Below are 27,380 nucleotides of genomic sequence, written 5' to 3'. Positions count from 1 at the left end.
GGAATATTGACAAGTCTTCTGAATGCCTTTTCACTGAAAAATTCGCACGTCTCAAGGGATGACATTTAATTCTAACATATTTAAAGAATAAAATTAAGTAAAATTCCCCTCATTACCCCACGCTTTAAACTAGATTGAGCTCCAGGCATAAACAGTTTGATCTATTAGAGGTGTTTCGAAGGTTTTAGATGCAATTCTTCTGTTCTTGGTTTAATAGTTTTCATAAATATCATATTGGGCACTAAGTCCAAATTTTTTCTCAATCAATAATAGATTGAAGAGATTTTCAGATAAGTAGAAATAAATTTACCACCTCCTTTTAATTCCTACATAATATTCCATGGTTATTTTGAAGAAATCATTCTCTGTGCATAAGTGATTCATGAGCAGAGCCATTCTCTATTTACACAGTCTAATTTATCAGTTTGTTATGGCTGTCGAGGACTTCGTGTATGTGTGTGTGTGTGTGTATATATATATATATATATATATATATATATAAAACAATTTAAATAGACTTTCTATTTTAGATGATTTGCAGTTTATCAGAAAAGTTGTAAAGACAGTACAGAGTTCCCTACACCCCTCGCCCAGTCCCGCCTAGGGTTAACCTCTTACATCACCAGGATACATCTGTGACAACCAGGAAACTGAACAGGCTCGTTGCTATTAACTCAACTCCGCACTTGCTGTGCACGTAGTTTATCTCATGAGCGAGCCTGCGCAGCAGGAGAGCACTCCCACTATAAACCCAGCTCATTTTGTCCTTGAGCCCATGGGGCTGGGCAGGCAGGCAGGAATGTTATACTCATTTCGCTGAGTGTGACCAGTGGCTTGCTTGGGGTGACCCACCAAGACACAGGACGGGTTGGGAAAGAAACCTGGCCTTTGGCATATGGTGTCATTTCCCATTCCATAGATCCCCGTGAGTAGGGCACTGTCCTTCCACCTAGAACATTCTTCCCCTTAAAATGGTCCTTTCTGCCCTGGCTGGGTGACTCAGTTGGTTGGACCTTCGTTCCCCCGTTTCTCTCACATCGATGTCTCTCTCGCCCTTCTTCTCTCTCTAGAATCAATGGGCATGTCCTCAGGTGAGGGTAAAAATATTTAAAAGTTCCTTCCTGTGGCTTCTCTGGTTCTTTCTCTGAGTCATTTGGGTGTCGTCCTGTCATACTCCCCCTTTACTTCCTAATTCTGAGGACAGCAGGGTACAGTGGAAAATTAGGCACTTGGCTTTAAATGACTGTGACCTAATACAAGGCTCCACACCATTCTGAACCTCAGTTTCTACATCAGTGAAATGGATAGAGTTCTTGGTGTGCAGTGGGTGCTCAGTCAACTTTCGTTCCTTTCTGGGGTTTTTTCCTCCAAATTACACGAGCAAGTTTATTTAGAAGTTACAGAGGTAGTAGAAGTGAGCCGCCTGGGCTGTGTAGGCTCAGGAAACAAGTTACAGAAGCCAAAGAAGGCCCTTGGAGCCTAGGAGAGGGAAAGGCAGAGGTAACGTGCCCGAGGGGGAGGAAGAGTGGGACGGGAAAAGCGGGGGCATGTTGCAAGAGGAAGAGCATGCCAAACGAGTTCCTTTCTTTTTTTAAAAGTTTTTTATTGATTTTAGAGAGAGGAAAGGAAAGGGAGAGAGAGAAACATCAATATGAGAAACATCAATCAGTTGCCTTCTGTACGAATCCCGACTGGGGGTCAAACGGGCAACCAGGAATGTGCCCTGATGGGAAATTGAAGTGGTGACCTTTCGGTGCACTGGGCGGCGCTCAACCGAGCCACACGGGCCAGGGCAAACTTTCGTTCCTTTCAATTCTCAAGGCTGAAAGGTTCCAACATAATTTACTCTAAGCCACATGGTCCTAAAGCACAGAATCATAAACGGTTTGATCTAGAACAAATTTTAAGGACCATTTCCTCCAACCCTTTCATTTTACAAAGGAGGAAACCAAGGGATTTCAGGGTGAACCTGGGTGGCTGGACTCCTATGCTACACATCCTTCCTGGCCTCACCTTGGTGAGGAGTCCTGAGCAAGCCAGTCAAGAACAGTACCTGCACTATCACCACTCCCCTGGCCAGGTCAGGACTTGCACTCTCAGGTCCAAGCTGCCCCACCTCATTCAGTTTGAATGTGTGCCCTCCCCGGAGCCTGCCGAGTGGCTAGCGCAGCTGACTGCAGGCAGGCAGGGCAGTTGGGGGTGGGCCTAACCTCTCCTGAGGTCAGCTGTCCCAGGGCAGAGGTAGGGGTGGTCTCCACTGGCGTTTGGGAAGGCGGGAGGGGTTGCTCCTTGGCAGCATTTTGAAATGGGTCTTCTGGGCTCCACCGCAGATTCCAGCGCTGCTCTGGCAAAGTGAGCCCAGGCAGACCAGGCCAGCAGGGTGAGTGGAGGGGCACCGGGGTGAGGCCAATAAAGGCAGGCGGGGAGTTGTTGCCATGGCAGGAACCAGGTCTAAGGCAACTGAAAATTGAGGTCAGCACAGCAGAAGCCTCCAGAGTGACCCACCTAAGGATTTCAGGACCTGGCAAGAGAGCCCTGGTCCTTCTGGCAGACTGTTTTCCCCTACTTGGGACCTGCCTCTCCAGGGCACACCTTAATCCCTGCCCTGGTTGGACTGAACTGGCTTGTGGGCTGTGGAGAGCAGGGCAGGGCAGGGCAGGGCCAGGACTAAATCCCCTGGCAGCAGTGAACAAAAGCCTCAGCAGGTAAGAAACTCAGGGAGGCAAGTGAACACACCCTGCTTTTCCCAAAGGGCGCCCTTTGACCCCACCGAGGTCACAATGACCCAACTCCCCTGGCCAGGCTGGCTTTCAGGATCTGGTTACACCTGGCCAGCTGTGCCATTCGAAGGACGGACTCACCAATGCCTGGGATCTTCCTCACTCACTGCGACCTTCAGAGTGAGGCCCCTTCATAAGGTCCCAGCCTAGCTCGCTGCCGAGAATCATGGAACTGAGCATGTTTCTCTCATCATTTGGGCTGTCAGGAAGCTCAAAAGTGCACAGTGGTCAGCTAGAGCAAGTCAGTGCCCCCATTTTGGGGAACACCTTCACTCAAAGCTGCCTGTAGTTTTTAAACTTCCTGGCTTCATTCCTTACCTTATCTTCACATATTTTGATAAGTGCTTCAAATACATTTTTTTGACTAAGAGGCATATAAGTAGGAAACAGGATAAAAGAAAGCATTGGGAACTAGGGTCTCACGTCTCAACCACCCTGGGAGGTCACTGTAACAGCTTTGTTTTTACAGATGGGGAAATTGAGACTCAGAAAGCCAACGAGATTTTCCCCAATGACATTAAGTAGATGGTCAAGACTTGAACATAAGTTCTGTTCTCAAGCCAGCACCTATATCCCTCCTTATAGCTGAGACCGTATTTCTCCCCAGTGCAGCTGGCCTGGCTGTGGGCAAAAGCCATGGAACCAAACTGGAACCTAGCCAGCAGCATTTCTGGGTCCTTTGTAAAGCTTCATGGAGCAACCATCAGATGTAAGCATAAAGCTGATGGTCACTGATACAACCTAGCTGCTGTCCTGAGCACATTATACGCATGACTTCACTGAATCCTCCCAACATGGAGCAGGTGCGATTGTCATCCCCATTTCACAGATGAGAAGACTGAGGTGAGAGAGATGATGTAACTTGCTCAGTGTCACGCAATTCATAAGGGTCAGACTTGATTCTGTGGGGTCAATAGTGGGATTTAATCCAGTGATAAAGCTAGCCTGAGCCCCTTCCATCTGCCAAGTTCAACCCAAGTAGGTGATAGGGTCCTACAAAGTGTCTATCAGTGACTAGTGAAGACAACCCACTGGATGGAACAACCACCATCTCATTTGGCCCACACAACACCCATAGGGTGCTCAGCCAACCTATATCATCCATTTATCCACTCAGCAGTGACTTCTCGAGAGCATGATGTGTGCCAGGCACTGTGCTGGGCCCAGGAGCACAGATGCCCACCCTGCGGAGCATGCTTGGGGTGAGCGGGGAAAGGGAGTGCAATAACCTAAATAAACGAGTCAAGTAATATTGTACATTAGGAAGAGTAATGCTCTGAAGAATAAAGCTGGGTAAAGAGGGGGTGATCAGTGACAAATAGGGTGGCAGGGCAGGCCTCACCGAGGAGTGAGACTTGAAGATGAGGGTTCAGGGAAGAAGATTCCAGGCAGAAGGAACAGCCAGTACTCAGGAGACACTGCAAGGAGAGCAGATCAGAGGGAGATGGACGGGTTCAGATCACACAGGGTCTGGGGTCACAGCTGGACACACGGTTGTCACTGGAGGACTCTGAGGAGTATGCTCTGCCTTGGGTTTGAACAGGCTCGCTTGGGCTGCTCTGTTGAGAAGAGATTGTCTCCTCAAGGGCAGAGCAGAGAGGTCTCCCAACCCTCTTCTTGACTGTGCGCTGGGAGCACTGAACCAGTCTTCTGAGTTCCCATGACCACTGTGAACATGAGCCTCAGGGTCGCTTGTCCCCTCTCAGTCTAAGTTCCCCATCTATAAAATGGAGTATGTTCACTCCTGCCCTGCCCACTTAAAATGAGACACTGAACTGGGCAGACCAGTCCATCTCCCCTCCCGGGCAGCAGAACTATAAGCTCACAGGGTGGGACCTGTACACAGCAGGTGCTCAATAAGGTTGCCCTGCATTGCCCTGGGCCACCTCAAAGGCTCCCTTTCACTTCCATGTGCACATTCTGGAACCAGACTACCCGGTTCTGATCCTGGCTCTGCCATTTCCCTGTAACCCTGGGCAGGCTAATAACTTTTCTGCACCTTCCTTTCCTTACCTATACAAGGATTCAATAATAATCATGGAAAGTACCTAGTGCATGCCAAGGGCTCTTCCTACTGCTATTGCTGTTCTCCAGCCTGGCAGAGTAAAGAGAGCCTGGGGTGGGGGAGGAGCAGCTGAGGCAAAGACTCGGGTCTGCGCCCCGGTGGGTGCTGTCCTGTCTCAAAGTAACAAGGAGCAGAGTGGGGGGGGGGGGGGGCTTAGCAAGTAGAGCCTGGCCAGAGTCTGAGCCTGATGGGGGGAGGAGGGACAGCACCCTGCTTCCTAGGGCTCCTGGGAAAGGAGGAAAGAACTGTGAGGCTGTCTGGGAGCCTCCATAGAGGGACCCCCAGATATTCTGGGAGTTGCACTCAGCCTCAGGGGCCAGGTCTCCCATTTGAGTGCATGAAGGTGGTGGGGCATGGGCCAGGTGCTTCTTGAAGCTGACCCTGACCTAGGATGACAGCAGGACCAGCCCATTCTGGGCCTCCTGCTCCTTGTAGCCTCATGGTGGCTGTGGCTGTGCCTTAGCCAGAAGGTCCCAGCTGGGCAGATTTTTTTCTTGGCCCCCCTTCTTCCCACTTCTGCCCCACATGCTTGGAAGACTGATGGAGTGAGGTGGGGAAGCAGATGAGCCCAAACCCCATGACACAGACGTGACGTCAGGGTTGGGGCTCAGACTGAGTCCAGTGAGGGCTCCTGGCCAGAGAGGAGACAGGCGCTCCCTGGAGGCTGCAGGCTGTGACTGTGGAGCTGGCCAGGTGGGCAGCAGTCTCCCAGTGCAAACAACCCTGACAGCTGTCAGCTGTCACAGGGTGATGGGAGTCCTGTGGAGCTATCCATGGTCCTGAGTTTGCCTGCGCTGACCAGGGTCCTAGCTCAGCGGGGGGGGGGGGGGGGGTACCCTAAGGCGGCCTCCTCTGTGGTTCAGCCGCTCATGTCCTAATGGCCACTTCCCCTGTTGGCCAACTTCTGGCCTCCTTCCTCGCCTGCCTCATGACCCTGATTCCTGGTGTCCTCATCTCTGGGACAGCCTTGGGGCATTCAACTCCTTCAACTGGGAGAAGGGGCAGCTGTGGTCTGTGTCCAGCAGCAAACAGGCTCAACCCCTAGTAGGTACTCAGAGCACTCTGTCAATAGGGGGAAATCTTGGATGTCAGCCCACCCACCTTCAGTCTCCACTCCTGGGAAGGAATCTGCCCATCTGAACCCCCCAGCCTGGGAGCACCCTCAGATAGACCTTCACCTCTCACCAAGAGTTCATCTGTTTGAAAGGGCAGCTTGACTTTGAGCTGAAGTTCACCTCCCTGTGCTCACCTGCCCCATCTCAGTTCTGCCTCACATGACCCAAGGGCTCTGCCCATCTCCGTGAGGAAGGCGGCAGGTGCATCTTTGCAGCCAACTCTACCATGCTCAGCAGCTCCTAAGACAGAGTAAGCCAGTGGCGACAATGTCAGATCTGAACACTGTCTCCGATTTTGGAAATTACTCTACCTCTCTGTGCCTCAGTTCCCCCTCTAAGTAAAATGGAAGTATAACACTCCCCGTCTCATAGCGTTATTATGAGAATAAAATTAGTTAATCCATGTCAAGGATTAGTAACTGGGCCTAAGCATACAGCAGGTGCTCAATAAATACTGGCTTCCAGTGTTACTGGAACTCAGAAGGATTTGGTTTGAATCCCAGTGCTGTAACTTAGTAGTTGTGTGTCCTTAAAAAAGTTAGCCTCTCTGGGCATCCATTTTCAGATGAAGATGGAATATGTCATCCTCTCCCTTGCAGTCCTGTGAAAGATCTGGATGAGATGAGGTATTAAAACACCTGCATGGAGCCTGGCACTTGGTAGATGGTCTAAAAATGCCTGTTTCTTTCCTTTCGTTTGGGGTTCCTGCCAGATGACCTGACTGAACACGTCAGGCCTGGTTCCTGGCCAACTCTGTTGAAGGACTAGGCCAGTTGCAGGGCTACTTACCAACAACTGGAACCTACCACCTCCTGGGGCATTTCCCAGTGACTCTCTGGGCTTTCTGGACCCCAAGCAGAACCTGGGGAATCTAGAGCCCCACGGAGGGTTCAGACTCTTCTCCCAGGGCCCTCAAATAAGAATATTGTCCAAACCTTTGCCCCAGGCCAGTGTCCCTGCCAAGTGCCCATCTGGCTTCTGCTTGTCCGATTTTTAGAGCTGCCCAGTCCAAGCCCTTGGGCTGCTAGAATTCTCCTGTTGGCCTGAATCAGCCTCCCTGGAGCTTCTGCTATTGCTTCCAGGTTCTTTCTTAGGATTGAGAAGAACAAGTCAGCATCGCAGGGATCAGAAGACAGCGACCATGACCTCTATACTCCCTTCGTCTCTGGGTCTAAATAAGGGGTTTTCTGACATGAGGTTCCGTGATCCACATGGAGAGATGAGCAGCGGAGGTAGCTGAGAACACGACAGATTCTGGAGTTCTGGCAAGGTGCACGAAACTGACGCTGCTTATTTTTTCACCTCTGGTCCCCGTTCACATCCATCAGGCAGGGCTCCAAAGGTCAAGCCTACACGCAGGGGTCACTCTACAACCAGGTCATTATCCAGGCTACTGGTGGGCATTTACCAAGACCTTGCTGTATGCCAGGCACTGCGGCTATGACGGCTGGAGAGAAATTAGGAGCCAATTCAGGGGGCCAATCCTGGAGGAGCATACTTTTGTCTCCCTTTTACAGATGAAAAAACAGAGGTTTGGGGTGGTTAAGGTATTTGCTTAGCCACACTGGACTAGTGGAAATGAAACAGATGGGAACTGAGACACCCCTCCCCCATGCATCCTGCACCTGCTGATAGACCAGGGCCCAGTAGGGCTGCAGATTTGGGGGTCTTATCCTAAGCCAAACACAAATGGCCTGGCTGAGGGAGGGTCTGCTGTACCAGGACTCCCAGTCCCCAGGAATTCTACTCCCCTGGCACTCTCCAGAGCAAAGGAGTTGGCTCATGAGGCCAGCCCTGGCCAAGGACTCCATCTGTTCCAGGTGACTAGAGTCCTGGCAAACCCTGTTCACCATGAGGAAGCAGCTGTCCCAGCCACAGATAAGGAAACCAAGGCCCAGAGGGAGAGGCAGGGCTACACTGGGAACCAGTTATTGGACTAGTCAGGCAGTGTTGGAGGAGGACAGGGCACCCGTGCCACCAGAACACACAACTTGCCTGGGCACAAGGGTCTGGCCTCGCTGAATGCTCAGTCCAATGCCCAAGCCCAGAAGCCCCTTCCATGGTGAACCCCACCTCTTCCCCTGCTCCACAACCAGCCCCTGTGCGTCCTGGCCCTCTCCTTCCTCCAAATCGCTCCACCCATTCCCAGCTCCTGCCAGCTGCCACAGAGGGAGAACATGTGGCCTGGGAAAGTTGATTCCCAAGGCTGGGACCTGCCCTTGCTCCTTAGGGCCTCTTCCCCTTTCCCCATCATTGGCCCACCCAGGATATCAGCTTCTGGTCCCTAGAGGACAGTGGGCAGTGGAGATACAGAACATTTCCACCATCCCAAAATGTTCAATGGACAGTACTGTTAGCTAAACAGATTAGTCATCCTCAGGTACCAGCCAAGGGGGCAGTTATGCTCAGAAGCCTGCAGTGGCTCCCACCATCCAGCACTGAGGCTCACAGCTGCCCTCTCTAGATCTGCCCCCACCCCGCCTTATTCATGTTAATGCAACAGTCACCACTTATCACATGCTTAAATATATGCCAGTTGTTGGCTGGGCTTTATATATACTTGACCTTCACAACCATCCTTGGAAGTAGGAATTATTTTCACATTTTACAGATGAGGAAACTGAGGTTCAGAGAGTAAAGCAACTTGTAGAGCATTTCTCTGATCACCTGTATGAACCCACTGCTCTCCAGGGCTTGGACCCACACAGCTTCCACTTAGAGGGGCTGGGGCAGGGTGCAGGTGAGGTTGGCCTCAGCCACGGGCCACTGAAGGCTCTGAGCAGAGCAACAGCATCGTCCTGGGCCTGAAGATGACTAATCTGTTAGCTTTCAAAGCTATCCGATGACATGATCTTTGATGGTGGAAACATCTAGGCCTATGCTGGCCAACCCACCAGCCACTAGCTGCACATAGCTACTGAACACTTGAAATTGACCGAGGTGCCCTGGCCGGGTAGCTCAGTTGGTTAGAGCATCGTCTGGATACGCAAAAGTTGCAGATTTGATCCTTGGTCAGGGCACATACAAGAATTAACCAATGATGCATCAATAAGTGGAACAACAGGTCGATGTTTCTCTCTCACTTTCCCTCTCTAAAATCAATTTAAAAAATAAAGAAATTGACTGGGGCAACTAAGGCACAGGACCTGAATTAACACTTCTCCAAAGAAGACATACAGATGGCCAATAAACATATGAAAAAATGCTCAACGTCACTAATCATCAGAGAGATGCAAATTAAAACCACAATGAGGTATCACTTCACACCTGTCAGAATCCACCATCAATGTATCAACAAACATGTGCTGGCGAGGGTGTGGAGAAAGGGGAGCCCTGGTACACCGCTGGTGGGAGTGTAGACTGGGGCAGCCACTGTGAAAAACAGCATGCAGTTTCCTCAAAAAATTAAAAATGGAACTTCCACTAGACCCAGCCATCCTACTTCTAGGAAGATATCCCAAGAGTCCTGAAACGCTAATCAGAAAGAATATATGCACCCCTATGTTCATAGCAGCGCAGTTTACAATAGCTAAGACCTGGAAACAGCCCAAGTGCCCATTAGTAGACAAGTGGATAAAAAAGCTGTGGGACATTCACACCATGGAATACTACGCAGCTGTGAAAAAGGGTCTCTTACCCTTTGAGACAGCATAGAGGGGCCTGGAGAGTATTATGCCAAGCAAAATAAGCCAGCCAAAAAAGACAAGTACCACATGACCTCACTTATATGTGGAATCTAATGAACAAAATAAACTAAGGAACAAAATAGGTCCAGAGGCATGGATGCATGGAACAGAGTGACAGATCTGAGAGGGGAGGGGCATGAGGGGAAAAGAAGAGGTTACCAAAAAATTTATATGCATATATGCATAACCCATGGCCATAGACAATAGTGTGGGGTGGGGCAGGAGCTGGGTGGAGGGGGAAATGAGGGACATCTATAATATTGTCAACAATAAAGGAACTTTCAATTTATTTTATTGTTGAAGGAACTTATAATTTAGATAAAATGTTAGTTTTAATAGCCACATGCAGCTAGTGGCTACTGAATTGGACAGAAGAGGTTTAGAATGGACTGTGGAGAAAGGAGGCAGGGAGCCCCACCAGGCCCTCGGGAGGAGCAGTGGGACGGTCAGTGGAGGAGACGGTGGGAGGAGCTGAGAGCAGGACGCTCTATCCTGCCAGGGACAGGCAAGGGTGGGGACAGTGGTAAGCTGTTGCTGAGGTGTTAATTAGACACTGAATGAGGGGGGAGCACCCTGGGGGCCACCTGACATCACGGGCCAGGAAGAGGAGAGAGGACAGGCTGGAGTGGGGAACTGATAGGACCCTGGGTGGGAGGAGAGAGCAGATCAGTCTGGGCTTGGAGCTGGGTGCAACAGGGAGCAAGAGATGGGTGGATGAGGTCCTCATGGACCTCAGTCCAGTGAAGGGACAGAGGACAAATGAGAAAACTGGCCAATAGAGGATACCAGGTGTCAAGAAGGGCCTCCAAGGAGAAGACATTTCAGCCAAGACCCAAGGTCCAAAAGGAGCTACTACAGACAGTGGGGACAGCACCCCAGGCAGTGGGCCGAGGGCAGAGAGGCCTATGTGTTGGGAACCCCCAGTGCCATGCAACAAAGTAGGGGGTCCTGAGTCTGGTGAGGGGCATGCGGGGTGACAAAGATACTCCCCACACCTTAGGGGCTGCTTGGACACAGCCTGGCCTCTCCATCTCAGTAGCCACCCTCCTGGGTCCAAAATCCCAATGCAGGTAAACCCTCTAGCAGGGCAGGGCTGGAAGGCAGTGGTCTGGAACATTCCTCCCAGGAGATGGTGCCTCTACCATCACCTTCTTGGCACCTGGCATTTACTAAGTGCTCCTGGGTGCCAGACGCTGTGTGCACTCGCCTTACTCCATTTATCCGCACAGTGACTGGGCGGTGAGGAGGTGGCGCAGGGGGCTGAGGGACCTGCCTGAGACTCAGCTGCAGCAGCAGGACTCACACCCATGCAGCACCGCTGGGGGTCCTCACTCAAGTATTCGGGCACAAGGTCTAGGCCCTCTCACCTCTGCCCTGGTCCCAGCAGCAGCCAGTGGAGAGCTACACTGGGCAAACCCCTCTGCCAAGGCTCCCCTCTCCACCCAGCCTAAGCTCTGCTCTGTGAGGCTGTGCTACACTGACTTACAACCACGTCTCACTAAGCCCAGGGTTCCCGGAAAGGCGGAGGGCACCCAGAGCTCCTTCCCATCCCCCATGGACTCCAAAGAGAACAAACTACCCTGGTCAGGTCTCCAGTAGCTTGAAGGGATCGAGTGCTCTGGAAAGTCGGGGAAAGCTCTGCCTTGCAGACCTCTGCCCTGGGCTGTCCCTACCCATCCATACTGCCCTCTTGTCCACACCCTCCTGCTCCATGAGTTTTCCCCAAGCCCTAATGGCTGGAAACTCAGAGGCAGCAAGGAAGGGTCCCACCCTGGCTGCACTCACCACCCCAGGGGTTTCGCTGGTTTCCTGTTTGCCTGACCTGGCCTCCAGCCAGTGGGGCCTGGCTGCATGGCCTGGGGACACCCCAACCCACACCTACAAAGGAGGAGGGCATGACCAAGGCCTACCCTCAAGCCACCCTGGGCAACAAGCTCTAAGGGCTTTAGCTCCTTCTTTAATTGTGCCCTCACATCAGCCACATCCCTATGACAGAATCCCAGTGGCCAGCCTGGCTCGCTCCTGGCTCCCCCTGTAAGTGGCAGCGGTAAGTCGGTCCAGACCCTGGGGCTTCCTGCTCCCTACCACTCTACCGTGCCTGGGTCCTGCCTGGTTCCTCCTTGGGCCCCTCCAGGCGCCCCCCTCCCCCAGCCTCAGGCACCAGGTCCCAGGCCACAGGTGAGGTAGTGTCCTATCCCAGCTGCTTTGACAAGCTCCACAACCCTGTGCCTGGCCTTTTTGGCTCCATAGCAGCTATTTCTTACCTAGAGGCTGTCCCCTGCTCCCAGGCCCAACACAGGCAGCAATTAGGTGGCTACTTGAGGAACCGACCTTGGCCCTTCCTGGCTCCATCTCTTCCCAGCTGAGCTGCCCAACTTCTCTGGGCTTCTCTTCTTGTTTGTACAAAAGGCTAACCAAACAGCAATGTGAGGTGCCCAACCAACTGGAGCTGCTCCTTGACACTGGGTGCTCAGGAGGTGGAAGCACTCAAGGTTTCAGTCTATAGGTGAGAGCCCGTCAGTGCCCAGTGTTCGTCAGTGCCCAGTGTTCGGCAAACCATGTGCCCATTTCCTTTTGCAGCCTCACCTGCTGTCTCTCCAGGCAGGTCACCCTGGACTGTGTCCTCACTCTCAAGGGGCTACTGGGCATTTTCAGTAGGACACAGATGGAAACAGAGGAGCAAGGTACACGTGGGAGAGGTTGAAGGAAACTCTCTCCACCAGTGGGGCCCAGTGTCTCAAACAAAGTGGGGCGGGGAGACCTGGGTCTGAATCCTGACTCGACCTCAGGGAAATCGAGCTGCACTCCTGCCCGTGGGCCCAGTGCTCAGGAGCCCCATGGGGTGGGCACAGTCGGGATGAGGGGCTCTTAGTGAGTGGAAACAGACTGGGCTGTGTGTGGCTGCTCCCAGATGAGGCACTGGGAGGCCAAGGAGACCCTCAAACACAGCTCTTGCACTGCCTGGCTCGATTCTCAAGCCTACCACTGGCAAGGCATTCTTTCTCTGTGTTGGGAATTACCCTCTCCAGGCTCTTCGGAGGGTAAAGACACAAATCTGGCTCAGAAGAGGGTTGGGCAGTGGAACTGCCCGCATTCAGGCTGTTGGGGGAGGGGGGTGCATTGAGGGCCTTTAAACATGCTGTCCCCTACTCCCCTGTTCCTTACTCCATGCCCCAGTTTAGCCCCTGCCTCCCCTGGGGGGGCTGCCTTCCAACCCAGCCTGCTCAGGACCCCCATCAGCCTGGAGAGATGCTCCCCATAGGCCTCTCTGCCTGCTCCGAGGCAGTGAGTGCTAGAGAGGTGAACAGCCAGCGAATGCATAAGGGACACACTCTTGGGCAGGTCCCACTGCCCTCTGTGCCTCAGTGTCTCCATCTGTCAGATGGGATAACGTCCGCCAAGTAGGGTTGCTGAAGGCCCAGGTGAAAAGGAGAGTTGAGAGAACTCCAGCATAGGGGGACTCCCCAAGGGCACAGGGGCCTGGTCATCTCTGTAGGGAGAGCCTGGCTGGGACCGATGGCGGGGGGGCAGGGGCGGGTGAGGAGTGTCAGGAGAGAGAAGGAAGGAGGAAGAGACGGGCCGGCCAGAGCAGAGCCAAAGCAGCTGGAGGAGCGGGACAAGCCTGTAATAATTAACTGAGCAAAGTATAAAACATTAACAGAGCTTCTGATTGTAGAAAGGAAAAGAACCCAGCTTTTTCCAATTCACAAACAAGGACACGCTGCCAGTCTTTGGGTAAATGTTGACCAAGCCAAGCCCCATGCAGGCTGATCACTCACATCCTTACAGAGACCAGGGGCCCCTGTACCTCCCAAAGGCTGGGCCTCCAGACCCGAATAACCCACCCTGCCCTATCCAGGCAAGAGAAGGCAGCAAGCAGACAAGTCCAGGGGCCCAAGGCCAGGACCAGCTCTGTCCCACGTCAGTTTCCACGTCTGTGGGGCTGCAGTCAGGACACCCACACCTCCCAGGCTCAAGGTGAGGAAAAGTAAGGACAGCGAGGCCGGGGCTGGGTGCTTCCTGTCTTGACAAGAGCGAAAACTCTTCTGGGCCAGGGCTATGTGGACGCCCTCAGGCCCAACTTCTCAGGAGGCAGAGGAGATGGGACACTGCAATGGGACAACAGCTCCCTGGAATCAGGACTCAAAGGAAGCTGGATTCAAATCCTGTCCCTGCCCCTCCTCGACCCTCTGTGTGACCAGGTCACTTAGTATCCCCAGGCCTCAGAGCTTCCACCTGCAAATGTGGGACCAACCATCTCAGCCCCTCATGTCAAATGAAGTAACATCCGAAAAGCCTTGACATAGACCAGTCCTCTGAGCTTCTGAGCTGAGGCTCACGTGCCCCTCTCCACAAAGCCTCACCATGGGCTTGGTTGGGGTGCTCGCTGCAAGGCCTGTTGGCGCCTCCCCGCAAAATGCTCCCAGGACCTAGCCCCGATCTTCCTCCTCACTGGTCTCCCTCCTGTCTCCCCCCTTTTTAAAATTCTGTCTTAAAGTTCTTAATTTTTGAACAAGCAGCCCAGCACTTTCATTTGGCACTGGGCCCCACAAATTCTGTCATCACCAAGTTCTCATCAGGCCACGTTCCCCTCTGTTCAACACGCCCCTATGTCCCCACTTTCCCTCCTGCCCCGCACACTCAGTATGAAATCCCAACTTCTGTGTCCACAGGCCCTGCCAAGCTGGTCCTTGCCTCTTTGCGGACCTCACCTCCCTTGTCCACTCTCTAGCAATCCTTGCCTTTCTGTCCCTCCCACACCCCAGGTCTCAGGGTCCTCGCACTGGCTGTTCCCTCTACTTACAATGCCCTTCCCTCAGATCTCCACATGTCCACCACCTCTTCAGAGGCCTTCCTGACCAGCCAGCTAAGGAGGCTATCCCCTCCCCAGGTCATCTGCTCCACAGCACTCCTCACTGTGGAAGCTCTCTGTCTCCCTAACCCACACCCTGCTCACTAGGAACATCAACAACAGAACAGGGTCACTGTGAGCCTTGGATACTGGTCACCACTGCTCCCCACCCCCTGACAAAGTCTGGCCTGGCTGGATACAGCGCTCCATAAACAGCTGCTGAATGATAGCGAAACTCTTAGGAGAACTGATGACAGATTCTGAGTGATAAGTATCATCTGGTTTGGGGGTGCGGGGGCAGCAGGCTTACCCAGTGTGTGCCCACACCTAGCAGGGGTCTTGCCCCTGCTCCAAGGGCCCAGAGAAATCCCCTGCTGAGGTCAGCACTGTCCTGCCCAGGCAGTCCCAGCAGTGCCAGCCCCTCCCTCCAGGCTTGCCTGTCCGGGGACAATACACAAAGGGCCACTTCAGTGCGGAGCCTCAGCTCCATCTCCAACCCAGAAGGCCTGAGGGTAGGGGGAGGGGGGAAAGCATGCCCCAGCCCTCCTCTATCTTTGCCCAGCATCAAGCTAAGGCTGGAGAGGCTTCATTCCATGCCCTGCACCCTGGGGTGTGGGGGTGGGGATGCCCCCATGCAAAGCAGAGACAAAGGTTGGTTCCTACATATCTAGGCAGTAGGAGTGGAGTGACTCTCCCATGGGCACCTTCCCCATGTGTACAGGGTGGCAGGTGGTGGATACACCTGTGTACTGAGAGGCCTGAGTGGCAGCCGGGGTAAGGGAGACAGGAGCAGATCCAGTGGGATCTGGGCCTGAGCTCTAGTCAGTTTCCATCCTGCCTGGGACCCTCCGCTGCAAATTGTTTGTTGTTCAGCAACCTCAGCTGATAACCTGTGACATAAGCTTGACACCCACGGACACTTGGACGACTCTGGGAATTTCCAGCATTCCTCATTTGGGGCCCCATCTGTGATGTGACCAGCCACCCAGCCACCAGCCACCCAGCCCCCTCTCGCTGACCCCGCACACCTATCACTGAGCCCTGTCTATTCTATAGCCTATATTTCTCAAATCCCACCCCTCTCCCAGTGCCACTGCCCACCAGCACTCACCAGGACAGCAGCAGCGGCCTCCCTGAAGGGCTCCCAGCCTAGTCCCCTAGAGCCGGATAAAAGCCACATCTGACGCAGCCCCTCCCACCTTGGAACACAGCCTTCAGGATAAAGTTCAAATCCTCCAGGAGGCTTGATGTTGGTGTATAAGATATGCCCATGTTCCCATACCTGTTTCAGGGGGGGTCAGATGAACTGCACTTCCTCCAGAGCTCCATGACCTAGGCTTTAGAAAGGCCTAGGCCTGTACCCCCAGGGTCCCTCACCCCACACAGAGGCTGTGCTGCCCAAGACTCCTGGGTTGCCCCAGCCTGTCACAAAATAGGTGTCAACCTCAGTTTGTTGAATGAATAAATGACCCCCACACACCTGTAGATTTCAGTAAATGCTGCTGGGCTCTCAGGCCTGGTCTGGGGTTTGGAAACGTAGCCTCAGGTCTTAGTCGTGCATGCAGTGCAACCAGGGCTCACACCCTACAATGAACTGGCTCATGTCCATGAATTCCCAGGGTGCCTTCCAGGGTGGGGGTGGGGGGTCGGGGGGTGGAAAGGAGAGACAGGAAATGACTCTGGCCTTCAGAGTCCTCTGAGCAACCTGATGGCGGCCGGCCGGGAGCATGTACAGGAAGAAAGGGGGTGGAAAATGAAGCAACAGCTCCTAGTGGGCTAGGATCCTCCCACAGCAGTTCATGGCTGTGTGCCTGGCACACAGTAGGTGCTCAACAAGTCACTGCTGAGTGCGGGAATGAGCTTGAATTCTGGCTTTGCCGTCCCAGCTCTGGGACCCCAAGTGAGAACTTGACCCTCTCCCAGTCTCTTTGCTGAGACATAAAAGGGGAGGTAAGACCCATCTACAGGGATTTGGAGAGATGATGAGGCTGCACCTGGCCCAGAGCCTGCAGCTCCTGGATCTGGGAACCCGAGTGCCACAATTAACCTCCTGCTGGGAGCGGTCTGGATGGGGCAGGTGCACAGCTGGTTGGCTCTGCTGCTCTGGGCACCTGGCGAGCCTCCACAGAGCTGGAACAATAGCCCCATTCTCTTCCTCCCATTACTCTCTGTCCATCCGTCTGTGAGGACAGCAGCAGCCCCCTTGGATAAGGACCTATCTCCACTGGGGACACTCAGTAAGCCCTCCCCACATGGCAGGAAACACCATACGCAGGGCTGCAGGAGCTGGACCCCTGCTCCTTAATATCATGGGAACCACCAATCTGCTCTGGTTACGTGACATGCTTCCTCCTTCCCACCTGCCACATCCAGTGCCCCAAACAGGCCCCAAGCGCTCATTGTCCCACCCACAAAACCATCCCCGCAAGGTGAGATCATTCCAGGAGTCAGGTGGCCAGGGTCTCAGTCTCAGCAATGCCACTAACCTCCTGGGAGGGCCTGGGCACCAAGAGCAATGCCCCCTTCCCAGGGCTGTGCTCCATCTCAGCTCATCCTCATAGCTCCACATCACAGACAAGGAAGCTGAGGCTTGGAGAGAGGACATGACTTGCAAGATCAGGCACCAGTAGGCTGAAGGGAGGGCTCTCACCACGGCCTGGCTCAGCAGAGACCATGAGAGTGCCTATTGCTCACCAAGGCTCAAGAAAATCCCCCCAGACCACTAGCAGACATCAATGTTCCATGTTCCAGAAGGCCCCCAGTCGAGGTTTGCTGCTCCCGAACCCCCTTAAGTTCCGTATTCCAGCTTCTCTGGTCTGAATCAAGGGGTTCTACTTTCTATGCATTGTGTTCTGGTGTCTGGTCCCCAGGTTCTCCTCTTAGAAAGCTCTACAGCCTGGAGTCCCCAGCCTGCCCCTGGGTTCCATATTGTGTTCTCCAGCCAACAGGCTTCCTCTCCAGGGCACTGCATTCTCCTCCCAGCCCCCTGCCACAGGGCTCACAGCCACCGCTCCATCAGCCTTCAGGGGCGTTCTCGAGCAGCAAGGAGGGCTGGCCCAGGGTTCCCAGGGGCTGGCAGAGCACACAGAATGCTCTTCCCCACCCTTCTCCCCTGTGTCTCCAGGATGCCGTTCTGACTACCCCCACCTCTAGTGGTCCCTGCCCTCACCAGTCTGCCCTGCAATGGCCTCACGAGATGGGCACTTACCAAGGGCAGAGAGTACATACTTCAGGGTCAGGGCCTGGAACCTCCTTGATGGGCACTCGATTAACACTTGCTGAATGAATTAAGCAGGAATGCCCAAGGTACTAGCAAGATTGCAAGTGGACACAGCCTGAGGGACACACATTCACATGTGACCGAGATGCTCGGCTGTGTGCGTGTACAGGTGATATGCACAAAACGCACGCAGGAAAACAGACACAGTACACCCTGAAGAGGGCAGACCTGTGCTCCTGGCACCTAGCTCAGCCTCTGGCACAGAGTAGGTACTCAGTGAACAATTGATGGATGAATGAATGAATGAGTGCTCTGTACCAGGTAGAATCAGGGGCCATGGGTGAGACAGAGATTGAGTCCCCACCCAGGAGCAGGGCTCAGCTGTGATGACAAACACCTTTACCACAAGGGAGAACTTGACCATGTTGTAGGAGGGTCACTGGAAAGTCGCTTCAAGGCACAGTCAGTAAGGGAGGCAGTCAACAGAGATGCCACCCACTGGGCATGGGGGATGAGGGAGGTGAGGTCAACAGCCCTGGGGCCACTGCTGGCTGGGAGGGGCAGAAACGGCTTCCCTGGGGGATGGCAGCACCAGGTAGAGTGGGCTGGCTTTCCAGATAGAGGGCCCAGCACAGCAAAGGCCGGAGGTGGGCAAATGAAGACTGTGTGCAGAGAACAGCAATGGTACCAAGGCTGGAACGTGGGTGCATAGGGCAAGAGGAGCGAAGGCCAGATCGGTGCCATAAGAAGGAGGTCACAGGTTTGGACTAAATTCGAGCAGAACTGCATCCCAGTAGCCCCAGGGCTGGACACTCACTGACCTAATTTCTGGGAATGAGAGACATTAAATTGGCACACAAGCTGTTTGCCACAGGTGCCCCTGTCCTGGGGGATGTGCCGGGGGCGAGACAACTCCAACTGGTGAGACCCCACAGCTTGTGCCTCTGAGGCCCAGCACAACTGGTGACCCCCGAATCGGACAAATGGTGAGCTGGCTGTTCTTAGGGCACCTTTTCTTACCTCTCTCCTTTAGAATATAACTTTACCCTCCTGGTTATAAAAGCTTATCATACATTCTAGAAAATCTGAAAACCACAGTGGAAGAAAGATAATATCACATGCTATCCTGCCACCTCTCAGGCTAACATTTTGGCCTAAGTGCTCTCCTTGTTGCCCATCTCCAGCTACCATTATTCACCAGCCACGATTCACACAGGCAGCAAAAGGAGGGCAGCTACTAGGGATTTATCCAGAGCATTAAGCAAGTTGTGGGGGGGGATCCACGGCCATCAGGGACCTATTTCCCAGAAGAGGCAGCAGCAGCAGGTGTTCCTGGCAAAAGGCAACAGGGGTGGCAGGAGGGGGGTCATCTTAGTGTGTCCAGAACTAGGGGTTTGGGGTAGCAGGGAGCAGAGGCCCAGAACACAGGCGCGGCTGAGTCACAGGGATCTGGATCCCAGGGGATAAGCGGTCTCATAAGGCAGCCTGGACTCCATGGATCCAGGCAGTGGTTTTTGGAGTCCACAGGCCTCTAAATCCCCAGGGCACCATTTTAAAAGCTGGGTTCCCCCCTTCCCTCCCATGTTGGGATTCTAACTCAGCAGGATGGGTGGGGCCTGGAAAATACTTTCCCCGAGCCACCTTCCCAGGTGAGGCTGAGCAAGCCTTCCAGAGGCAGGGACCCAGGACTTTGGGGAGATTGGAGTGATACCAGGGCTTGGAGGAGGGTGACGCAGAGGCCAGAACACAGGTGAGGCAGCTGTTCCGGGTATCCAAGTCTCAGAGAATGCTCCCCTCTGGGTGACCTAGGGGACCTAGCTAAGCAACCTGTCTGGGGTCCTACAGGCTGGTGACAATCCCAGACCTACCACTTCCCAGCCTGAGCCCTGGGCCCCAGACCCCTCAAATTGCTTAATAGGGATAAACAATAGTATCTACCTCTTGGGCAATTAGGATACCTCCATGGGATAATGAAGACAAAGTGCTTGGTCCAGCACCTAGCACATAGTAAGTGCTCAATTAAGAGCAACAAATTATCATGACTGGAATGTCGAGGTAGGGAGAAAAGCCTGCAAAGTCATCCATCATGGGTCTCTCAACCAGAATCCGGGAGCCTGCCTCTGCCTCCACCTCCACCTCCCCACACCCCCTTGCTCAGACTCCAGTCTGTGCTGCTCCCTCTGGGACAGTCCGGGAGGCCTGCCCAAAAGGGCAGCTGGAGTGTCAGCACAGCTCCAGCATCCAGTCCTAGACCTCAGCCTGTCCACCCACCCAGGGATTCCCACTCCAGGAACCAAAGTCTTGAGCCAAATAAGCTCTATATCCCTAAAATAACAAAGTAATTAGATGTGTAAATGGTTCCTATTGTTCCAATTTTATTTTTAGGGAAAAGATCAAAATAAGTGAGAAATTTCCATTTCAGGCACTCTGTGAGCCTCCTGGATTACGGGCAAGGCCTTGGGCCCCCTGTGGGCCCTATTCTAGACCACAGGAGAGTGCATTACTACCCTTCCACCAGGCCTGCTTCCAGCTGGTGGGAGCTCTCAGCCCTCCTGAAGCCTCACTTTCCCTCTCTGGGAGATGGGGACAAGCAGGGTCCCTGCGACCATCCCACCGTAGCCTGAGGCTGCCCTCTGGAAGGTCAGTCTCCTCCAGCAGGGATGGAGAAAGAAGAGAAGTGAACAGAAGAGCAGGGCTGCTCCCCTGGGCTGCGCATTGTTCATACTCATTCATTCACCCCCCTGAGCTCCTGCAGGTCTGTGGGAACCGTGCGACAACAAGCAAGCTAAAGAAATGGGGGTGGTGCTCGGTGGGCCCACAGCAAGGAGACCAGGGCTCGGACAGGCTTCCCTACATGAGTGATGCTCAAGCTAAGATGTAAAGGATGGGTCAGTGCTAATAAGACACTGTGCCTCAACCTACTCATCTGCAAAGAGGGTTATCATGGTATTGTCACAGGTTGCTGTAGAGATGCAAAAAATGTTTGCTATTAATGTTTTTATGGATAGGCACATGAGAGGGGCTGTAAGGCCGGGGATGACAGCAGAAGGGAAAGAAGAGTCTGTGTGGTTTGGGGTGGGTGGCTGGCATCATGGAGGAAGCCTTTAATGGGTGAGAGTTTCAGGAGACAGAGGAGAGGGTGAGTGTGTGACCAGAAAGGGGACCTGGCCCTGAGAGGCCCGCCTAGGTGGGTTCTTGACTTCATGCAGGAAAGTTTTTACAACCCAGGTGCAGGTGATTTTGAGGGTACGTTTATTAAAGCTGGGGACAGTGAAACAAGGAAGGGCCTAGCATAGAAGCAGTAACAGGAGAGACCTAGGTGGGGCTCACTTGGAAATCAGAGAAAAGGGGGCCTTGGAGACAGGTTCAGTGGGTTAGCCCGGGACAAGCTGCTGCTGCCCATTGCTCCCCTGGTTGCAAAGCTCATGAGGACCCTTAGAGTTTAGGAGAGGTGTGTCTGTGGGAGGAAGAAGAGGGGGGAAGGGAAAGGCATGGGCTTGTTCTCAGGAGGGAGGGAGAGCGTGCCCTAGGTCCTTTGGATCCTTTGTTTTAAGGTTTTTCTCTCTTTTTTTCAAAAAAGAATCGTTTATTGATTTTTAGAGCGAGAGAAAGGGAAAGGGATATATAGAGAGAAACATCAATGTGAGAGCACAACATGTTGCCTCATGCACACCTCCTACTGGGGTTCAAGCCCACAACCTGGGCATGTGCCCTGAGCTGAATCCAACCGTGTCAACCTCCTGGTGTGTGGAAAACACTCAACCAACTGAGCCACACCAGCCAGGGATTTTATCTTGCAGGCGGGAACCTTAGGGGAGGTCTAAGGGTAGGGTTTCAAACTAACATTCATCAGTTTTCCGAGTGTCCTTGATAGGTCATGGTCTCTACTGATTGGTCAGCGCCAGGGCAAGGGGTCATTAGTCACTGAAGTTGGTCCTGGCATCTCCTACCTGGTTTTGCTACTTTTCTGGGCCTGGAGCTGAAATACAACTGAGGCTTAGATGCTATCTGTAGGGAGGTGACCTTCTGTATCAGGCTGTAAATTGCTCGGCTAGTTTGCTCAGCCATCTGTCTCAGTTTCCCCATTCCACTTGCCAAGGAAATTTCCTTGCTTCTTACTATCCTGCCTCAGGTGGAAGAGACACTCAGGCAGAGGGAACAGCAAAAGCAAAGGAGTAGAATTTGAGGCTTCAGATCCCTTTGGAACACATCTCAGAGTTCTATTAAGCTAAAGCTTGGGGTCCAGGAAGGCCATTCTGTGCAAGCCCCAAGGCCAGGCCAAACTCAAGAGGAGCTCCTGGGAGAAGGGGCTAAAGCAAAAGTGAGGCAGGGTTAGAGGTGTGGAGCCCCAGAAAAGGAAGACACCAGCCCTCCATTTCCTCTGCTCAGTCCTACTTTGGGTACTTATTCAGGGTGGTCTCTGGCTCTACCCTCATCCTGTCTAATGCCCACCCTTGCATGCCCCTCTCTATTACAGTATGGCCTGGCAGCTCCCCAAGTCCATCTGACCAATAGTCCCTGAGGCCTTTCCTTCTTGTTCAACCATCATTTATTAAGCACCTACTAAATGCCTGGGTGCTGAAGCTGGTGTGTACCTGATCCCATTAGGAGATCGTTAAGCTGTTGGCAGCTCAAAAGAGGCCCTGCTGGGAAGATTTACACCACGGAAATGGGCCAACACTGCTCATCAGAGAGCCAGTTGCCAGCATACCACTGCCCCCTGCCCAAGCAATGGACACAGAAAGACAGGCACCTGCCTATGGGGACTCACAGACGGAAGAAGACCACAGGGATGTGAATAGCACATGCATCAGAGTAGGCTGTGTAGTCTCTGAGGAGGTAGGGGTGGGAACAGGGAGATTCATTCTAGAAGGAGGGTAGTGAACACCCTCTGGAAACTAAACCAAGCTGTTCAAATAGCAATAGTGTGCACTGTCTCCACTTTACAAACAAGGAAACTGAGAACACAGAGAGGCAGGGTTATTAGTCAGCAGTCACATAGTAAGAAGTGGTAGGGCTAGGATCTGAACCTGGGCCACTGGATCTGGAATCCTTGCTTTTTAACTTCTGCATTTGACTGCCCCATGGCGAAGCTACTGCAACTCTTCTCTGCCCCTCAGCAGATAGCACAGGGCTGGGAAGACTATGGGTGCGCAGTGATGTCTGCTGCCCAACTGGATTCTAATCTGAGGGCACGGCCTGCATCCTCTCCACCTGGCTACCTGGCACAGTGCCCCTCACAGGAGGACATCGTGTTTGTTGACCTGAATGTCTGAAGAAACTTCTGGAAAGGAGCCCTGGTCCCCATGTGGTGGACTAGAGCTGGATGGGAGGGGGTGCACCGTGCAGTATGGGGAACAAAGAGGCTTTGGCCTTGGAGAGCACAGTAGGATCCCTTGAATGCCATGGCTGGGGGCCAGAAGGTGGTGGGGGCCCAGAGGGGCAAGAAGAGGCTGTCTGTGAGGACCACCCTGCCCCCAGCCACTCCTCACTGCTTCTCTCCTCTCCTCCTAGAAGGAGGGCATGAACACTCAGTTCCCCCTGCCTTTGGTTCCCTCCCAGTCACATCCAGCCCTCACATGATCCTCACCACCACCCAGTGAAGTGAGCCTGGCCTGCCAGCTGGCATCGATGTCCCCGTTTTACAGGTAAAAATACCAACGCAGCAGCCAGTCATTTCCCAAGTACTTCTCATGCAGTGCATCATCTCATGCAGGCCTCTCCACAACAGTGTGGAAGGTTCTCCCCATTTGACAGATGTGGAAAATGAGACTCAGAAAGCTGACTGCTTGAGTCGGTCCAGCTACCACAGAAAAGGGATCACCAGTGCAGGTCAAGCAGCCCTGACCACATCAGGGGCACTGGGCAGACCCTCAGAAGAGGGGTGGCTGAGGCAGCCAACATCACTCCTGGCCCTGTCAGGACAGAGTGCCATCTCCCAGGTGTGACCCACCACCTACTGGCCATCTGGCCCTCCTTCCCTTCAGCCTTGGCTCATTTTGGCCACTTGCAGTGCTTGACCATCCCCCCACCTCCACCTCTCAACACATACCAGGCACTCAAATCTCTAAGCTTTTGCTCATGCCATTCCCCACACCAGAATGCCCTTCCCACGTTCTCTAGCTCTCTAATGAGTGAACAAACTCTTCCAGCTTCCTGCTAACATCTCTTCCAGCAAGTTCACTCTCCCCCTTGGGGTGGCAGCCCCTCTTTCAAACTTTCCCAGGACCCAGTGCCTCTGTCCCCAGCACTGGGAAGCATTAATGACTCCACAGAATTGCCGGCTCCTGGGGGGGGGGGGTGTTGTCTTGCTCTTCCCTCCATCCTCGCGCTTGGCCCCAAGCCCAGATCTTTAGTAACTGCCCCGGGAGGCGACACACCAGAGCCCATAACTCCCCCATCAAGGCAGATCCTGACTGTGTCCCAGGAGTGAAAAAGAGTGCTGTGGGGATGTGGAGTGCCAGTTCTGGGGGACCATGGAGGGACCTCACTGAGGCCGTGTTCCTGCCCACACCCCTTCTGGGGCATCTTTCAGAGCCAGGAGAGTCACCCGACCTCAGGCCACCAAGGCTGGCTGAGACCCATCTCAGCTTCTCCTGGCACCCCAGCTCAGGCACTCCCCCCAACCCCCATACACCCAGACTCGCTCCCCTCCCCACCCCAGGTTCCAGAACTCACTGTTTGCAGATATTTATAGCGCCCTCCCCCAGCCAGGTTCCTTCCCCCGCCCTGGGCAGTGCAGTGGGAGAAGCCGGAGCCTCCCCGCAACGGTTGGGGTTTTCTCCCCACTCCCCTCTGCTCGGTCCCCAACGGCAGCCACAGTCCCGCCCCCGCCCAGCACCGCGACTGCGCCTGGGCCTCCACCTCCGCCGCAGCCCCGGGTCGGAGGGCTGGGGGGTGGGGAGCGCGGGCGCTCGGGCCTCCCACTCCCTGCCCCGCCCCGCGCCGGAGGTTTGTGGGGGTCGCAGGGCACAAAGCACGGCTCTAGCCCGGAGCCTCGGGGACGCCCCCCGCCGGGGCCGGGGGAGGAGGGGTCGGAGGGATGAGGCTCTGCCCTCGGGGGCCGGGGAAGCTCCGCCGAGCAGCCGGTTGGGGGAGGGGGCGCCTGAGCCCCCGCATCTCGCCCCCATCTCGGTCCCCCGCCCGGTCCTCCAGCCTAAGGCTCCCGCCCCGGCCCCCAGAGGTCACGCTCGGGGAGGGGGCGGCGGGAGCCGCGACCGGGGGGGCGCGGCGCGAGCGCTGAGGAGGCAGCGGAGATGGAGGCGAAGGGCCGGGGGCGCAGAATGAGGGGGCTGCGGCGCGGGGCCCCGGGCGCCAGGGTCAACTCACCCATCGCCCGCTGGGTCTCAGCAGCGGCGGCAGCAGCGGCGGCGGCGGCTCCGCGGCCCCCGGGGCCCCCGGCGGGGAGATGCTGGCATCCGCCGCAGCCTCTCGCCCCATCCCGGGCTCCGGCGGCTGCGGCTGCGGCGGGCGCCCGGCATCGCAGGCGGCGCGGCCCCGGCCCGGCCCCGGTCCCCGCCCCTTGCCCCCACCTCCACCCCGTCTCGCGGGCCCGGCGCGGCCGCCCGGCTGCACCCCGGGACCGCGGCGGGGCCCCGGCGAGCGGGCGGCGCGGGGGAGGGCGCAGCGGGAGGCTGCTGGGGGCGCGGAGGCGAGGCCCGAGCGCGGCGCGCGGAGGTGCCCGCTCCCGCCCGGCTCCGGCGGCCGCGGCCCCCGCCCCGCCCCCACGGCGCCCCCTCCCCTCCGCCGCCAGCCGGGCGGTGAGCCGCGCGGGGCCGGGGGCGTCTCGGGCCGGAGTCTCCCGCAGCCGCAGCTCCGCGCCTCCCGCGTGTGCGATCAAACGAGGGTGCGAGTGTGTGTGAGCCCCTGCCCGCCGCCGCGCGTCCCGTGGGCTGCTGTGTGTGCGACGGGAGGCGGGGCGGGTCAGGGAGTGTGCGCATCTGGCGTGTGCCCTGGTGTGCGTGCCCGGGTCTGTGTGCGTGGATTTGTGCGTCTGCGTTTGGCAGTCTGCGTGGGTCAGCGTGACCTACAGTGTGTCCCCGGGACTGTTCGGTGTGCGTGGCTGTGCACAGCTGCCTGAGCGTGGACCGCGGCCGTAGGCGCACAGCAGGGACCGTGTGCAGAGAGGCCGCTCGGTGCTGTGTGGTGTGCGTGCCTGGCCCCGGGAGGCTGTGACGAGGCGGACGCTCATTTGTGATGTTGTGCAAAGGCCTGGACTCACACCCTGTCGCGTGCATAGCGCCCGCCTGCTATCCTGTCTACACAGGCCTGTGTGTCCTTGGGGGTGGCCGCGGTACACTCGCCTGTGGTCCAGCGGCCCCAGCCTGGCAGGATCCTTCCGACCCCCTCCGTCCATGCGTAAGCCCGACGGCGCTGTGTGCTTGCCCGCTCCCCGGCCTCCGGGACTCCCCGGCCTCGCGGGGTTCCCAGGCCTCGCGGGGTCCCCGGCCTCGCGGGGCTCCCAGGCCTCGCGGGACTCCCCGGCCTCGCGGGACTCCCCGGCCTCGCGGGGCTCCCAGGAGCAGGTCTTCCCACCCTGCTCCCCGCAGCCGTGAGAGGGAAGCCCGCCTGCCCTGCTCACCACTGAGCCTCGTCTCCGGCTCCTCTAGCGCCCACCATTTCACACTCTGGCCCATCATGCTCTTGCTGGGGACTCCAAGGCGGCCTCGGCCAGCTTGCCGTCCTTCCCGCGGTTCCTTCCATTCTGGAAGCTCCATCCAGCCGTGACCCGATCAAGCGTGCAAGTCACTCTCGGTATGCATCGGACACGACTGCGGGCCATGAGCCATGGTGCATGGGGCAGGGCAGGGAAACACCTCAAGGCGAGGTCTTTGGCGCTGGGACTGGTCTCCCTGCTCCAAGTGCCCACTGCCTACCTTCACCCATCCTTACCAAGCAGCCAGTGACCCTTCTGCCACATTCATCTGAACAGGTCACTCTCCCTGAACCCTGGATGGCTCCCACTTCCTTAATTAATCTCTGTGCCTGGGCAGGGCAGAAAGAGGCCCTGGTGACCTGGTCCTGTCCCCTTCTCCAGCCTCACTCACTGCTCTCCTCTTCCTAGAGGCTCCCTCTAAGCCAAGGGTGGGCAAACCATTGTCTGTAAGGGCCAGACGGTAAATATTTTAGGCTTTGCTGCCCATAGGGTCTCTGTCAATTAACTCAACTCTGCCACTGTAACATAAAATCAAGACAGTAGCCCGGCGGGGCGTGGTTCAGTGGTTGAGCGTCAACCTAGGATCCAGGCGATCAGGATTCGATTCCCAGTCAGGGCACATGCCCGGGTTGCAGGCTCGATCCCCAGTCGGGGGCATACAGGAGGCAGCCAATCAATGACTCTCTCATCACTGATGTTTCTATCTCTCTCCCTCTCCTTTCCTCTCTCTGAAATCAATAAAGATATATATATATATATATATATATATATATATATATATATAGAAAGACAATATGTAAAGAAATGATCATGATTGTGTTCCAATAAAACTTTATTTATGGACACTAAAATGTGAATTTCATATAACTTTAACATGTCACAAAACATTATTCTTTTGCTTTTCCCCAACCATTCCAAACTGGCACTGCTCTAAGCACATGACTGCACTCTTGGTACCATCCCTACGACTCACCTGCTTCAGGTACTCAGACACTCCCGAAGTCCC

General features: G+C 55.0%; 1 protein-coding gene across 1 annotated transcript in view; it reads right to left on the bottom strand.

Annotated features, from left to right (window-relative positions):
• Window positions 1-25,137, bottom strand: part of MGAT3 (beta-1,4-mannosyl-glycoprotein 4-beta-N-acetylglucosaminyltransferase) — a 30,269-nt gene extending 5,132 nt beyond the window's left edge. The window contains exon 1 of the mRNA XM_087814932.1: window positions 25,048-25,137. The gene's annotated coding sequence lies outside the window, so the exon portion shown is untranslated. The remainder of the gene's footprint in view (window positions 1-25,047) is intronic.
• Window positions 25,138-27,380: the final 2,243 nt, after the last annotated feature.

The sequence above is a fragment of the Miniopterus natalensis genome, chromosome 2 (assembly GCF_054644295.1).
Source record: "Miniopterus natalensis isolate mMinNat1 chromosome 2, mMinNat1.hap1, whole genome shotgun sequence".
In the NCBI taxonomy this organism is placed as follows: domain Eukaryota; kingdom Metazoa; phylum Chordata; class Mammalia; order Chiroptera; family Miniopteridae; genus Miniopterus; species Miniopterus natalensis.
The sequence above is the reverse complement of the archived record's forward strand: the minus strand, read 5'-3'. Positions and strand labels throughout refer to the sequence as shown.